Below are 16,028 nucleotides of genomic sequence, written 5' to 3'. Positions count from 1 at the left end.
TTCTATCATTTACAATTATATTTTAAACTATTGTTTACTTATTAGCGTAGGTTGATTGAATTAGTGAATTTTTCATTCAAGTACTGAATCTTGATCGCCTACAGGGATCTACAATTGTCTTTTAACTTGTTTTAGTGCCGCTCAAGAGTTTTACAATTTTCGAAACGACGATATAAATTTTTAATCTCTGTGCGAATAATACTTTGCTATGCCGTAGTAGGAAAAAATGAAACTCCTGGATCGGGATTACACTCAGGATGCGAACTTCGAGGGGTTCAAGCACCATACCGGACCTGCAACTCAATTCCACGCACATGTGTCATTACCGTATGAAAAAATGATGGGAACCGCTGCAGGAAGCATAATCATGCCTACGCGGCTGCAGTTTTTCCGCCATTATCCTTAATCGCCACAACTGCACCAGTTATCCTTCGGCGATATCTGATAATGTTGGTGCTGCTTCGCGAAGGGTTGAGCATAAAATATAAACTATAATAATCAGTGTGTCTTCACCTCGTTTAAGAAAATTGTCCTTCTATTCTCACTAAAAAATGCAATAGAGCTCAAAGTTTTATGGTTGAATTTCATGATATTTTCTATCGAATACAGTGAATTTGAACACACAAGCCTTCGGAACCTTTAATCTTCTCGTTGATCGCACAAAATTTTGAGTTTTCAAGCATTGTTATCTTCAAGTGGTATTTATATTTTCCTCTAAAGAATTTTCTTATGAATTATTTTACACAATCAGAAAAACGTCTCTCTTACTTACTCTCTTATAACTCTTTTACAATGGTTGTCCGTTCCGTAATTCGTAATGAAAGGTTGACTCATCGGATTTCTTTTTTAAAGGGATCTATTTTGTCAAAGTTCTGATACCCGTCTCAAAAGTGAAACAAATAAAGAAAAAATACAATGATTATAATCCCTTCATTTACGTAGCTTTTCTAGTCTGTAAAGTACACATAATCTAGTCAGAAAAAGTGCGTGTATAATTTTCATTCTCATTTCAAATTACAAATTATCTAAAATTAACGTATTGCTTGGAAAAAAAATATTACAAGTTCAATACCAATTAATGCAAAGTTGTAAAAACTTGAAAAAAATTACGTGTCCACTGTAACGTAAATGCGTGTAACGTAACGCTTGATACAAGTTGAGGAAAAATTCTAAAAAAAAATCAGATATCTCGATTGAAAGATACGGGAACGAAATTGGTAGAAAAAAATTTTCCACGACCGAATTCCTTTCAGTTTTGAAATGGTTAAATACGAGTGTGCGGATTTATTTCGTCATGATTAAAAATTTTGCTACGCAAAATGAAGTTTAAATTTAACTCAACAAATATATGACGAATAGAGCGTTGGGCTACAGCAAAGCAGGAAAAGTAGAAGAGACCGAGAGCTCGACGGTGGTCAGCCAGCTTCGTTCGTCGTCAGACATCGTGCGCCATCTCTGAAACGATGGTCGAAGCATCGGCGAGCCGAGGAATTGCGGCGTTCGAACGATGCTATCGAGTATTTAAAACTATCGCTATTTCGTCTAGCCGCTGAGTGTAATTACAGGATTTCACGCCTTCCTCTATGCGGAAGGTTTACACATCTAGGCAGGTACACCGGGCACGTCGCATTAACGAACACCACGGTATTAAATTCCCGTTCCGTTATCGATTGCGCAATTCGAATGTTGCGTTGTTAATTCCGCCCGTGTCAGTTTCTTTTTACTCATTCTTTCATCATTTACTTACCATTATTTTCATTAAATTTTACACGCTTTGTACGCATGCACGGTTCGAAACAGTAGCCGACGTTCCATTAGCTCCGGATTTACTCAACTGCTTACTGCAGGTATGAGGCGTAAATGAGAATTACAGTGTGGCAATTACGTAATTCGAACGGTCTATAAATTACCATTTTTTATTTATTTTTTTTTCTCATTATAGTTCAAATTTTCTTCAGTCACATTCGCAATGTCGACCAATCGAGCTTACGCGTAAAATTTAATCAAAGGACGTTGATATCTTGTATCTTACGACCATGATGAAACGCTATTTCATTTGATCAATGCTAAAAAAACGCCACCTTGTAATTGTTTTTAAAAGTGCTCATTTCTCTATTCCGAATAAGGCAAATCAGAGCTGGCGTGAAGGAATTGGGTTCAAAATTTCTGAAATACGTTCGAGTTTGTCGATCTTTATTTTACAAGAGAAGTGAACAAACGACCGTTCAAAAAACTGAATCGATTACCCTTGAGATTCCAAGTTGAAAAATTGATCCGAACTAAGTTGTTATGGTCACCATTTATTCGTACAAGATGAAAATCTTCTTCGGAGAGCTATTTCTGGGAAAATCGTGACCGTTTTATCACGACTTGCAAATTTTCGCCTGTCACAATGAATCTCGATATCTGGGGCGATGATCAAGACCGATCAGGGCACGAAATTGGTGCTCGCGGTTATATATACCTAATCCCGGCAAAGTCAATGTTGTGCAAGAATATAGAAGCTATACGTACAACATCGCTTGCCACAGCTGAGGGCAATTTTTGGCGGTGTGATTACGTATTTTCTCAATATTGACGGTGAGCGATAGCGCGGCGTCTTCTCTCCAGTCTCATCTTGAAATTCTCATCACCGAGGATTACTGTGTTCATACTTCAGACTTAGTCTCCTTCTCTCTCTCTCTCCATCTCTCTATCGCTCAATCCTCTAATAAACGCTTCATGGCCGTGCTAATAATCAATTCACACTTCGGAACTGTATAATCCATCCTTGACGAATAAATACGAAAAATCAACAGCTTAAGGTATGCGACGCTGTATAAGCTTCATAATTATGCAGTCAGATTCCAAAACGATCCTACTGTATAGTTTTCGCCATCCACTATCTATCTCTTAGCCTTGAGCCGAAAGAAAAAATTCTAGTTTTGGTTATTGTACGATCGTGAACTATTGTCACTTTTTAACTTGATCGAAAAATATTGATCTGGATACGAAATGAATACCAGTTTCGTAGCAGTGATCAGAATATCTTTTCGTCAGGATCACTCGTATTACGTTTCCTCATAGCCACGGTGATAGCCTGATGTTGGCACAGCAATTCATTGAAGTTGAGGCCGTATCCATAATCTGAAAAAATGTAATACATTAAACATATTTAATATTGCAATAACCATGAAATGTAGTATCGGCAACTATATAATCACACTTAAATAGTTGCTAGTACCAAATGAAGATATTAAACCCGTTAAATTCTTGAATTGTAAAAAATGAAATTTTATTCAGCGTGCAAAATCCTGACTCTTTATCCAGATCTGCGCGTAAGACGAAACTCGAAACACTGTTTCGATATGACGGTGCTACCGGATTCGGATAAAAAAGCTGCGTGGTTCGGACGGTTTGAATTTCACGGGATAATTTAAACAGCCTTACGATTGACCCCGCCAGCAGCGTCTCGCGCATGATGGATTCCTGCATCCAGTTGGTATATACATAAGTTTGAGTCTATTCGGCGTTTGACGTATGTGGGCACACACGTGGATCGTGTAGCTGCAGCACAGTTTCAAACTTCTGGCTCTGTTAAAATCCTATAATATACTCAAGCCCCGCACCCCGCCTATACGTATATGCCACGTCTGAGTGTTCGTGCACCAACCCGCGCATTGGATGCAGGGTATGGATATAAGGCGGTATAAATAATAAGCATTTAGAGCTTAATGTATGCATTGAAAGCTATTAGGTATTCAAATATACTCGGATTGCATTACGTCGTAATGCGCCGCTTCCTCTAGTAGAGGGCTGGTAGGTATATCTTGCTCGAAATTGCTATGATTATTAATAACAATATCGTTGTTGTTATTATTGTTATCGTCATCATTGTTACACTATCATTCCTCCACCGCGGCCGGGTCGTGTTGCATTATTAATGACTATGCATGTGCCGCGTGTGTACAGTTGATGTATTACAACTGTGTTTTGGTGGGGGGGTTTTGATGGCTTCGATTTTTAAATTCGAAAGAGATTACAATCTAGAAAAAACATTCTCTTCGTATTTTCTCCATCGTTCTCTCTCGTCGAATCACCTTTCTTTGACAGTATCTATTTTTCGAATGGATTGTACGTTCGGCGTGTCCGACGAACGAAACACCACAGTGCAAAGCTATTTTCAATTGTCAGGATATAAATAGACCTTATCAGATTTTCCCAAACAGTCATTCCATTATCATGCTTTGATCAGCGGGGCGGGGGGGGGGGGGGGGGGGGGGGGTCATAAGTGAATTTTACTTCATTGAATTATTTAGCACGTATAAGCAAACTTGACAAGCTTTTATTCGAGAAATTGGAAAGATTTATACTAAAAACTTTCCAATTATATAGTTTACTACGTTTGCGCTAAAATCCGAGATCGTTTGATCGCCAGGGTGACCAACCGTCATAAATTTAGACGTCAGTTTGCCGCGATGTATGGAAACCTAAAAAATTCCGACATCGACGACCGTCAAAATTTTCTAGGCTTATGCGCATTAAGCCATAGCACACGACAGACAATTCTGTCGTTGGCAATATACACTGTACACATTAATTAGCTGGATTCCTAATTCGGAAGGAACGTCCAGATATTCTGATTTCAAGTACCGATTCTATCGCCAGACAACCGTATATGAGAATATGTAATTTTTTACAATTGTTACAATTTTCGCAAAAACAGCGAGTGAAAAGCAAAAAAATAAATAAACGAAAATAAAAAAAGTCAAAGTCTGTATTATACGTTTGTTTGATTCTCCCTCTCCTCCATCTTCCTTCTCTTTCTTGTTGCGTAGGTTGCAGTTCGATGAGTCCTGACTCCAGCGTGTATCTGCGACAAGTTTGTGACCTTTCGACTCCTCGCCGCTGGTCGTCGTCGTTCAGACGTTCAAAGCGTCACGTCTGATTGCCGTCGCGTTGTACAAGCTTCTGTACAAAACGGTATCACAAGAGCCAGAGACGTTCATGGATCGGAGTAGGTGTAAGGAATTTGAGAAAACGCGGTAACCGTAGAGCCGTGTTTGTGCCCAGGCACAATAGACGTGGGCAGGCAACAACTGCGTGCCTACAACCCAGGTGAAAAAATACCTCCTTCAGGATCTCGGCGACGTCCAGCGTCGCGGCGGTTCGGGGGATAGGTTAGGAGCGTATTATAGCGTACTGCAACGCTGCGCGAGAAATGATCAGCCGCGTCTCGGCTCATTAGCGACGCTTTTTTCACCGCGGGTAAGGATAGGTCTGTACAAGAGCCGGTGTAGTAGCCATACCGAACCGAGGATACCTCTTTGTCGTTTTTTTATACACGGTCCCGCTGCCACGCCACCCTGTATATAGAAATCGAGGCGGAGGAGAGAAAAAAAAAATTAAAAAATTGAAAAAGGAAACGGTTTTTTAATCAACCGAATGAAAATAGATAAAAATCAAATATGAGTCCAACTAAAATTGAAGGCTTGTGCGCAGTGGAAAATACTCTATCACGTATTATGCGTATGGATGTATATTAGCGTTAAAAACGGTTGCGTAATTCGTGTACACTCGGCGTCAGTGATTTTGAGACGGATAGTTTTTTCGACAAGCTAGTCGCGTTGGCAACGAAGAATCGGATCGCAGCGCCACTGCCGGCCGTCCGCGAAACGTGTTCGATCTTTGTAAACATAGCCTAACCCATGATCTTCAAATCTAACCTAAAAATGCAAAATTCGACGGCCTCAATCTTTCCGAACGGAACGTAACTCATGACCGTTGCATTTTGTATTTTTAGGATATATTCCATGGTCATGGGTTATGTTATGTTTACAAAAATTAAAGCTGTAAAATTTTATATTTTTAGGTTAGATGTGATCCCGAAAACACATAATTCAACGGTCACGGGTTGTGTTATCACACCCCGGCGACAAGGGTAACGCAACTCAAGAATTGGCGTTTTTGAGTTGGGACCATATTTGGATTTGCAAAGTTCGAATCTATAAGCTTAAAAAATGACATTTCTGTAGTTGAAAAATTGGCTGTCACAGAGCAGCAAACAACAGATAACTTCCATAAGCATGCAAGACTTTACTCATAGTTAAATGCTTCTACTCAAAAATTCCAATTTTTTAGTCGCGTTACCCTTATCCTTAAGGGTCGTTATGTTCACATAGGTTGAGCCTGTTCTGCATTGCCAACGTAATCGACTGGTCCAAAAAAGTCGCCGTCTCGCAATCACTGATGTCAAGTGTACAATAAATCGCGTTGCAGGTACAATTTATGGAGAGAAGATTAATTTTACCAACTTCGCTGTGCAACGCAGTTTGATATTGACATTTACATTGAGGGTGAAAGTTTTTTCGATGTGTAAAAAAAGGTGTCACTTCGTCTATTTATCGAGCCCATCATTTTGTTACCGTAATCAAATATTTTACGAATTTTTATAACTCTGACGAAAGAGATGGAAAAAAAATCTCAACGAAAATCTTGCTGCATCGGCATCAAAATTTTGTTACTTAAGAGCAGTACCGAAATTAAAATCCTAACTGTACGTGTTGATAATTATGTACTGTTTCAAATGAAATACTGTTGCACAGATGCTCAAATTTCTAACTTGGGTTAGGAATAAGGCGAATATGGGGTTGCAATTTTAGATTATTGATTTTTTTCACGTTTGTACTTGAAAGAAACTTAACTTTGTTTCACTATATCTAATCAATGTCTCAATACACCTTATCACTATTACTCTATCACTCCAACATAATAAGATAGTGTTTCGAACATTCGTTTAGCGATCAGAATTCTTTGACAATGAGGACGAATGGGGCCCATGATCTGAATCCAAAGCGAGAAAAGGAAAAGGAATAGTTTAAAAAATGCCCAGCAGTTTTATTTGTACCGATAGTAATTGAATTTGAGAATTTATGGGTAAGTGGTTGGTAATCAAAATGCGTTCAAACCATTAGGACTGTTTAAAAACCACGAGAGTTTTATCATTTTGAACGTTCCAATTATAAAACGTTTCCTCAAATGGTTGGTATCTCAGCTTGTGTAATTCAAATCCGTTCATATTCGTTTCTATCACTCAGTAGAGACGTCGTTTCGTTTATGTTCACTATCGCTATTGCAAATAACATTGCTCGAGATTTTTTTTTTCTTTTCCTAACGTATGATTCAGTGTACGGGTCCCATTCATCCTCAAGAATATTTCAGGATTTCCAGCTGAAACTACTAGCCCTGTACCCAGGTCCCGAGGTTAAAAAGAAGCAATAATGAGTGGAGAGGCTGGGAATCGAGGGGTTCGATTTAAATTGAAACGTTCGGAAACAAAGGAACCACCGACGAAATTAAACAACGCCGTAGCAATATCAGGGGGCGGGATGAAAAGGGGGGAGGGACAGGGATCCAGGACCGACGGACGCGGAGGAGATCCGGAGTCGAGCTGGACCGATCATAGGGGGTACAAAGGAAAGTTCACACCCGATTAGGCAGCGTCCAGATCAGCGCCGGAGGAACGGGAACGGTGCAGAAGAGAGGAGCCCGGGTCAGCGGAAGAGGAATGTCTAATAAAGGCCGCCGGCACCGCAGATCCTTTTGCAAACTATTCCCCGTAAATTCGATCATCGACAACATTTGATCCCCGCGCTGCTCAGCTGCGGTGCCTATTGCCTTGCACGAACTTTGCGTGTCATGGACGTTAGGGAAGAATCCGTGATAACCGTAAAGAATTACTTCGGCTCTCGTATGAAAATCAATTTTATATATCGATCCTATCGCTCTAAGAAAATTAACGAATAAAGATTTTTCAGGAAAGTGTCTCAAAGTATTTTTAAGCTTTCAAGTCGAGGTGCGACTGAGCTGTTTTATTTGTTTACTGGGTATGTGAATTGCTAGAAGAAAAGCACCTAATCGAAGTGAATTCACAGTGTGATAAAATTATTGCCTGTGAAACATGTTTCAATTGTGGTAGCGAATTTTTGAAATGTCTATAAAAAGAATACGAAGGAAAATAAGTAAAAGAAGCAATGATGAGACAATTTTGATGAAAATGAGACATGCTTCTTTTCTTTTATATGTTGTGAAATTCGACAATTAAAATCGCACTAACGATGAATTTCGATCCTTAAAAATAAAAGTGCTACTGGCTGAAATATGTGACAATTTCTTAATTTTTCTGTAATCATGTATTTTAAATCAGTTGCAATCGATGAACTGCATATTCTGAAAGCCCAAATCATGATTCATAAATAACCGGTTTCTGATTTTCATTAGACTAAAAGAAGGAATCTCGGCTGTATGAGTTTGTATGTTTTAACGATTAACGAAATATCCTTCCTTGTAGAATTCACGCTGTAGATCAACGTTAATCTGAAACTACTATGACCAACATACGTAATTTTTTATTATTTTTCTTCAACGCTGTATTCCTGAGCGATCCGTTAAATCTGGTCAACTTTTATCTCTGTACCAAGTTGTGTATAAAATAATATACAAGAATGAAATACCGTTCGAGCGCATTGAACTGTTCCTCATCTTATTCTTCTTATTCTCTATCTTCCTGAAGATATTACGGTTAAAATATATCATACAATAAACCGTTCACAGCGTATCAAGCACACAGCTTGATTTTTGTGTGTATAATATAACCAAGCTGCAAGAAAAACGCTCTTATAGTTATACAGAGACGAGGTTTACGTGTAGCAACCACATAGGTAGTATTTCGATTAGGAATAATTTAGTCATAGCCGCAAACGGTGGCCGCCCGCGCGTTTCGTTTTGTAGAACATTACATCCTCTAGGCCATCACCTTAACCCGGGTTGCATGCCCATCATCACCTGGCACTGTAGTATTACACAGCTATAGGTACATTACACATACCTACCCGGATTTGTTATTTTTATTTATCAATCCCCCCTTCTCCGGCTTCCGATCTTCATCTTGCCCTACTCTTTAGACTTTTTTTTCCTCTCTATTCTATAACCCCGGATTCTCACACCGCGGTAATACGGAACGTGAAATCCCAGGGGAAGGCTCGAGTATCGCTGCAGGAGACGAGGGGGGACCGAGCTGCTGGCTCGCAGGATGCAGGCAATTATATTGTTTAATGATCGGACAGACCAACGGACTCACGGCCTCACGGGACGGACGGATGGACACGCCGTCACGACGCCGCAACGCCTTTTGCTTCCTATTCCCCTCATCCCTCCCTCTGGCTTCTCGCTCTCGCCTTCTCCGTCTTTCCCCAATCCTTGAAACAAATACACGTTGTACATACACGCGAGCGTTTCCGCTTGGAATTTTAATTTCCTTTCTGACGTGTAATTTTGATCTGTTACATACTTTACATGGGTACAAATATGCCTAATTGTACTACAAACTAGTTGCTTACAGATCATCCAGATACGGGAACGCTGTGTAGATATACCTATGATAAGCCACGAAATTAAAACTAGCTTCACGTTTTCATACAGGGTATAAAAGTTCCCTCGCAATGGCTTGGAAATTGTTCATTTTTGCCTCAAGTATGAGCGATGAATGAATAATATTGTAATATTTCTGGTTCGTAATTTTTTTTTTCAGAGCGACGAAGGAAATGAAAAAAACCTTTTTAACCAGCGAACAATAATGAGCAACGAGCTTTGTAATAAGACTACGTATATAGTTGGTGGGCAAGTGCTGTTTTCCCCGATCGATACATACATATTTCAGCCAAGTGTATTTGTTGATTCTACGCCCTTGACGATCTACCCTGCGTTTACGTTTGCCATTAGATATTTATTAGATTTTTTTTACAGACTAACAACGTGGAAGCGAGGTCAGCTCCCTCACTTCTGCCTCGTTTCACATTTAGTTCTTTATTCTTTTTGTTTAGATTTCGGTAACAAGAAACCCGATTTTTTCGCACATCGCAGGCTAATGCAACTTTTTTTTCCCCTCTATGTAAAATATTCGAATGTTGCGAACGAAAAAAACAATATTCCGTTACATCTGCTCAAATTTTTTTTTTTTCTTTATCGAGAAAGAAAAAAAAATTCGATTCGATGTATCGAGCATCCATAATGAAACAGGTTATTTGTTACCTACGCTAAAGAAATGTTTCCCTCGTCTTATTTCCACAGAGCTGTAGAAACAAGTCATGAAAATTGTTAGATTGAAGATTAACGAAAAATGGAAAATCTTAGAAAATTATCGTGCAATTAGTCTCGACTCCGTACATGCAGAGCCCGGATGAAAACGTCGCGAGATTTTGACGAGGCGGAGGGCTGGATTTTAATCCTGAGAGAGCAGAGTTGGCTGGGGGAAGGCGCGAAATCGTACATATATATACATACCTAGATGTATAGGATTTTTAAATTAAAGAAATAAAAGAGTCTCCCTCGACGCGGGAGGGAGAGAGAAGTTTGAAAATGAAACGGCAGGGTGGGCGAGAGTGACAGAAAGGCGGGCGGTTTGGGGGAGGGGGGAGAGTGAGAACTCATTTGCACTTAAAAAAATGACGAGCGATAAAACTAACACTCTTCTTGGAGGGGAATTAATGACGGAATAAGAAAGTGGAAGGGAAAAAATGAAAGAAAAAGAAAAAAGTAAAAGTACAACTAGAACGAGGGGAACCGAGAGAGAAAAGCGAAGGAGGGGAAGGGAAGCCAGCGTAGCAGTTAACAAATGAACGGTAGCTTTATCGGGCGGAAGTGATTTCGATTTGATGAGTTCTTATTTAAATCTTAGCGTCGTCGCGTAGACGCGCCGGCTCTTATATATATATATATATATATATATTATATACGCACGACGACGCCTCCGACCCTGGTTTCTTTAATTGGATTTTTAATTGGAACGATTCTCGCTACATTAATTTCTTCAGCCCTGCACCGCGGACTCGGAGCCACCCGCTACAAGAAGATGGTGCACACCGCTAAGCGATACACCCTCGTTCCTCCCTCTACACCCGTGACTTTCTTCGGCGTTAACCGGCTTTCCGTTCAGTTTAATCGGCCCGATTTCCCGCTTGTATTATATCCACCCAAGTCTCTTGGATTCTCATTAACTCGAGCTTCCCGTTCATCCGCAATTAATCTATTCGTTATCGCAACAGTTGTGCGTGAAGAAATCGAAAATCTTTACAGGGCGTACGTAACGGCTAATGTAAGGCGAATAATGGCGAAAGAAAAATATTTTTTTTTCCAGTTTCTGTAGATGGGATTACAAATTTTTTTTTAAGTATAGTGGGCACAAGTTTGTAATACCTGCTTTTCGATAGCATATCTGTTCGTTTCAGTTACGACTTATTTTATTGGTTTATTCTTAATCGACTCAAAGTGGAAGGCTTCGTCTAAAAAGAAAAATTCGTCCATCCTGTGCACGTCAAAACTTATGAAGAACGATGAGTAGGATCTTAAAAAAATTTCTCATACCTTCTACATTCTTACGTTTTATCGTTAATTGAATTGATAAAAAAAATCATGAAAATCTGGAATCTATAGAGATCACGTGTATCCTCTATAAAAAATTGTCAATCGCATGAAATTTCTCAAATATTGAGCATCTTTTGGTTTATCGATTAAAACTCAATCAAAAACGTATCGTCCAAGTGCTGCTGAAAACTGCTCAGATTACTTTTTGAAATTTGGGACGAATACAATTGGAAGCAAAAAATTAAATTGATACTGTTGAACAGATCAATTTCAACTTAGGATATCAGATTTATATACATCAATCGTCATAATATATAAATTATTGTTCACAATTGAAAGGAATTGCAAGTAATACGACTAAAATTTACGTTACATTAAAAAACGTTAAGTTAAAATTATATATAACATTGAGATTTCAGTTTCACTTTCTCAATTTTTTTTTCTTTCTGTGCGCTTTGTTAAAAAGTACATGACCCTGACGTGTATTATATTTTTAACAACGAATCTGAACAATAAACGTCCAAAATTGTATAGAAAAATGTTAGTGATGTTGCAGGCGAGAAAAATTTTCATTCCAATAAAATAGACTTAAAACATATCCTAATGAAAAACACGTGACAAAAATTTCTGGATCGAAGGATGAAAAAATTTAAAAAAAAAAGCGGGGCGTTGCGTTAGATATACGTATAACGCTCATAATTCAAACTGCATAGGACAACTGGGTGCTGCAGAGGATATATCGGCTGGAGTTATCGAGTTAAAACTATGCGCATATAGTCAAATTTCCGTTTGCCATGGAGTATCGGCTCGTATTCCACGGCTGCAAACCCGGAGCGATGCATCTGTATACATGTATAATAATAGCCCGATGGAAATCAATATGAAATCTGTGAATGCAAATTCGGATCGCTGTCGTCGCCCTCCGTTTCCGTTGCCGTTCGCCGGCTCGGCTCGAATGCGGCTCAACGTTGTTCCTCTTCGTTTCGCCGCGTTTTCCGGGCTGCGGGGGGATGCCGGTTTAATTATCGAGTTAAACGTAGCGAGCCTCGATTCTGATGAGAGTTCCGCATTGAAACGCCGGGCACCGAAGTACGTGACTGCCACCCGCTCGGCTAGTTAACAAACTAACGGCCTGCCGGGCGGAGACGAAACGGACTCGAAACGGTTCTCCAGCGGCCGATTCACGGGATGCTGGGAGCACGTATACGCGGATCCCTCGATCAAGGGGTGATACGGCACGCCGAGGAGCTAATAGACCGCCGATCGCATTGTTCGCACTCGGATTCATATTCAAATTGCCCTGCGAGATTGTCATTCTTCATCCTACATGCTCACTCGCCTCCTCGATTATCATCGTCCTCCTCTCTCGTCTAACCTGCATTGTCACAACCGTTGTCAGGATAATCGCATGCCCGTAGCAACAATCGCAATTAGTTATTACGATTGTTGCAGCTCGCCTCGTGAGAAGCTTTCGTATCGGTCGAAAATTTCAATTCTACGCGCGTAGGTTCTTGTTTTTTTTTTTTTTCTTAACTTTTTACTCCTTTTGTTTTAGAAACAGCTTGCCTTTCAACTTCTCGTTTTTTCAAACTCGTTCCGAGCTGAAATTACACGTCAATGATGTTGTCATTATCTTATTCGGAGTTTTGAAGATCGATGTCAAATTCGTAATTAGCGATCCAAAAAATCTTCGAGTACCAATTTTCATCGTAATCCAAATGTTTTTTTTTTTGTTCAGCATATAAAATACGTCAAATTTAAATTATGCAAATATGACCCTATATTCGCGATCAGCGGTTAAAAAGAAAACATGTGGTAATAATTTTCATTCAGATCCAATCATCTGTCCTCAAGATATAATAATTTTTTATCTTTTTGTTTGGAATTTAGTTTTTCAAATAATATGAAAAGTGCTGAATTAATCAACGCAGAAATCTGTTCAGTTTTACATTAGAAGATATCTCGGGAACGAATCAACGGATTTGGATGATTTTGGTCTTAATCAACGTGGCCTTTCTTGACTGAAAACTGATTAAATTTTAAAAATCATTGGTCCGGGAATTTTCGAGTTACTTGATTATCATCAGAAAAAAATGACGATATCTCGAGAGTGAAGCAACTGATTTTGATGATTTTGGTCTCGATTGACGCAGCATTCCTTAGCTTAGAGTTGACGAAATTGTGTATTTTATCGGACATTTGGTTTTTGAGTTATTGGAATAACAACATTCTGGAGTAATTTATACACGCTTGTTCGACTAGACCCTTCGTGATTTTTTCCCTGATATAAGTATTTCATCGGCAGTCCGGAATTAATTCGTTGTTTCTAGGGCCGGATCGGAGGAAATTCACTCAATTAAGTCGAACGAAAAACCTCACAGGGTAAAATAAGGCTTACAATTATTTAAAGAGGTAAGATTCTATAAAAGCTGCACGACTTACAACTAACGTTATTTCTGTAAATCTGATACCTTTTTTCTCAATATAGTTTTTTGTTTTTGGCATATTGTAAAAAGAAGCTTGTCCCATCCGACCAATGTGAAGTCGAAACAAAAACCGAAGAATCCATCTCAAATTCTGCGTCAGTTTTCCACCATATAATCCCATATATTTTTCCTTCTCTTTTTCCGAACAGGAGGAAGCAATCGTTCCATTAGTTCATCGTCAGATGCAACCTTTGAAACCATAACAATTTTGACATCAATGACGAAGGTCGCAATTGAATACTGAAATCCGCGGTATACAGTCGCACTTTATTCACCCAATTTCTGATCCACAACATTGCATTCACTGCGAAATAGAAGAATAGAAACGCGAGTGAAGCAGGTTCCGGGAGTTGTTGGGGCGTATGAAGCGTCGCGACGAAGATACGAGCACTCTGGATTTTGCCTGTGTGTTTTGTAACGGCAGCGTCGCGATGGCGTTCTATTTTTAAACGGTTTCCTATTACCCTAGGCAACTATCTCCGGGTATGGATCTACGACGATTTCGTTTGTCTAGCCTCTCGTCGTTTTTACCAAACCTAGAACAGGTTTTATTCCCTTTTATTTCCATGTAATTGCTGGGGCCAGTCACCACTATCGCCACCGCCGAGAAACCCACCCCCGCTGCATCGGAGGTTACATGCGCTGAGTTAGTGGGTGGTTATACATCCACTCACCGAATGTCTCTAAGCCACGCGATAGCCTCCCCACAATTTTACGTATTATTATACCAGTCCGACCTCCACCTTCGCCTCTCGTGCCTCATTCTTCCACGATACGTCACCCATCCACACCTCGGCACGCTGGGAGAGAAAGATGCGGGAAATCGCGATCCTGGAACCCGGAATGATTGCACCGCAGCTGGCTGGAGAAAAAGTACAACGACACTTCGGGGTGTTTCGGTGCTTTGACCGAATCACCGGGAGAGCAGATTTTTCAGTGGAGGGAAGTGAACATTGCTACAAGCGTGTTCAGCGATGTGAAGTCGAGGACAGTCGAAAGCCGATGCTTTTCATCAGTTTTATTGCGAAATACTCGTACATTAAATATTCATGAAATTATTATACTCGTAAGCTGCGAAGACCTGTTTAAAAATAGAAAAATAGAAAATACTGGAGTGATGACAAAGAGCCTAGGTATCGATATTTCGTTCCAATTTACTTCAAAATCGTTCGATTTCACTTTACGGTAGCTCGTTTTATTCAGAAAACTACTTTCTACAAGTTCGCTTGGCCACTTTCTTTTATCAAGTTCAAATCGTTGAACATTAAATTTCACAACAATGTACTGACATTCGTAAGGGCCAACAAATTATTAATGCATCGACTCAGGGGTCTTCCAGTCAAGTGATTAGGGTGTCAACATCATTCGAAATGATTTCGAAATCATACTGAAATCAGTTATAGTGTAATAAAATTCTGTATTAGTAAGCATTGGTAGTCGTGAGAAATCGTTTAAGATTCCCAAAAATCTCTTTCTAATAACGAGAAATCATTTGAAATCACAATGATCATGAGAAATCACGAAATTAAAGTCCAATTACTCTCTCGTAATCACTCTGTAAAATGTAAGTAAACATGAAGTATTGTAATCATGGTGTCACGTTTTTTCTCAGTATTCTCGAATTGATTATTGAGAAAAATATTTTTTAGTGACTTTCTGGAATTGCTTCAAAATTGTGACTAATTTAGCAGATTTGTTCGATTTTACTTTACGGTGGTACATTTTACGCAGAAAATTATTATCCGCAAAGTGAGTTAAACAGATTTGATTTTCTTCCACGAGCAATACAATATTGCCATAGTCAAAAAATGTAATATCCAAAGATGCGGAAGTGATAAAAAAAAAGTGTCAATTCGTGAATCCGTGGAAAATGGTTTTAAAAATAAAGTGTTCCACAACAGATTGAAACTGAACGAACCTAAAAAATTTTCAAGAGTTTTGCAGCGATTTGAAATAAAGTGTTTCTTCACGATTCCAGTGTCTTCTAGTTTCGTATTATCACAGAGATCTTCGTCGCTTTCGAATACGATAATTCGTTGAATACTCAACGTATAACGACTGTCCCGTAACAAAATTGATAAGAACCACCATTTTTTTGCCAGCAGTATATTGGTGTAAGTAGTTATACACGCAAGAAATTTT

The 16,028-nt window shown here is 39.3% G+C and overlaps 1 long non-coding RNA gene across 1 annotated transcript in view; it reads right to left on the bottom strand.

The window, feature by feature from the left end:
- Positions 1-1,131: 1,131 nt before the first annotated feature.
- Positions 1,132-16,028, bottom strand: part of LOC124293543 — an 87,182-nt gene continuing 72,285 nt past the window's right edge. The window contains exon 3 of the long non-coding RNA XR_006903388.1: positions 1,132-3,126. This is a non-coding gene — a long non-coding RNA (uncharacterized LOC124293543). The remainder of the gene's footprint in view (positions 3,127-16,028) is intronic.

Source organism: Neodiprion lecontei, chromosome 3 (assembly GCF_021901455.1).
Source record: "Neodiprion lecontei isolate iyNeoLeco1 chromosome 3, iyNeoLeco1.1, whole genome shotgun sequence".
Taxonomy (NCBI): domain Eukaryota; kingdom Metazoa; phylum Arthropoda; class Insecta; order Hymenoptera; family Diprionidae; genus Neodiprion; species Neodiprion lecontei.
This window is presented reverse-complemented; position numbering and strand designations above follow the sequence as displayed.